General features: G+C 32.7%; 1 protein-coding gene across 1 annotated transcript in view; it reads left to right on the top strand.

The window, feature by feature from the left end:
- LOC107593743 (A disintegrin and metalloproteinase with thrombospondin motifs 5-like) overlaps positions 1 to 1,310 on the top strand; it is a 27,413-nt gene that overhangs the window by 11,992 nt on the left and 14,111 nt on the right. The window lies entirely within an intron of this gene.

Here is a 1,310-nt window from a genome sequence, read left to right as displayed (position 1 = left end):
TCTCTCACACACACACACACACACACACACTCTCTCTCTCTCTCACACACACACACACACACACACACACACACTCTCTCACACAGAGTTATCTGTTTTTGCAAATGAACTCTTCATTTTTTGCTATATGGGATCCTCCTCAGTTTGTAGATCCAAACAGGCCAGACAAGCGATTGAAGCTCTTGTCTCAGATCAGCGCTGATGTGCGTCTCGTCACTGATGGACGTGTGAGAGCAGACCTCAGATCAGCGGGTCCAGGCCGAACGTCTGGCCCTGAAACGCCCTGTAAATCAGAAGCAGGTGACAGAAACTCGCGGTGCTGGAGAATCACATTTCAGAGCGCTCGTCTTCCTCTGTCTGCGTCCACATGTTTGCTCAGAGCGCTTGGCAAACGCTTGCGAGAGGCGTTCCTGTGTGTTGTGTGTGATGTTCTGGACTTTAGTGATGAACGTTCTTTGTTTTCTAGTAAATGCAGCTTGACGTCCTTATAACAACCTGAGACGATATCTATGAAAATGCCTTTTTTTTACTGCTTTTCTTTTTCTTTCTTTTTTTTTAAGTTGAGATGATCTTTACTTCTGTGTTGTGACATATATTCAAGTGTTGTCTTTTTGCTGGAAGATTCAGTTATGACATAATTGATTAAACATTACAAGGTCAAAACATTGTTTAAAAAAGAATCGTGCATGAATGAATTGTTCACAGTAAGCTCTATAGCATGCATTTAGAAAAACAGATGAATTTTCATTTCATGCTGACTTTAATCATAAATCCAACAAAATAGTATTTTACGTTTAAAATTTTTATTATTTTTTTAAAAAGTAGTTTTAAAGTAGTTGAATTACAGGCAAGCTACTCATTGAAAGAGTTTTCAGACAGATTTAGTCTGACTCAAGTGTTTTAGTCATTTATTGGAGCTATTAACATTAATTTCGCTATTTGAAATAAGGCTAAAAGGGAACAGAAATATTAGATGAAAAACACAAAAATAAGAAATGAAATAAATAAACTAAAATGACAACTACAACTGAAATAAAAGTTAATTTAATAAAAGATAAAAAAATATATATATTTTAAACTAAAAGAAGTTTAAATTGAAGCACTAAAATTATTCAATAAAAAAGTAAATCTTAGCTTTTTGTGCTCACCAATGTTGTTTTAGTATTATTTATATTCTATTATAGTTTTTATTAGTATTTTTAATTAGCTTTAATTTTCTATTTTCTATTTTCATTTTAGTTTAAGTTTTTCTTAAGTGTGTTTGTAAGTTTTATTTGTTTTATATATATATATATTTCTATTTAGCTTTT

This window comes from Sinocyclocheilus grahami, unplaced genomic scaffold, assembly GCF_001515645.1.
Source record: "Sinocyclocheilus grahami isolate Dianchi unplaced genomic scaffold, SAMN03320097.WGS_v1.1 scaffold176.1, whole genome shotgun sequence".
NCBI lineage: Eukaryota > Metazoa > Chordata > Actinopteri > Cypriniformes > Cyprinidae > Sinocyclocheilus > Sinocyclocheilus grahami.
The sequence above is the reverse complement of the archived record's forward strand: the minus strand, read 5'-3'. Positions and strand labels throughout refer to the sequence as shown.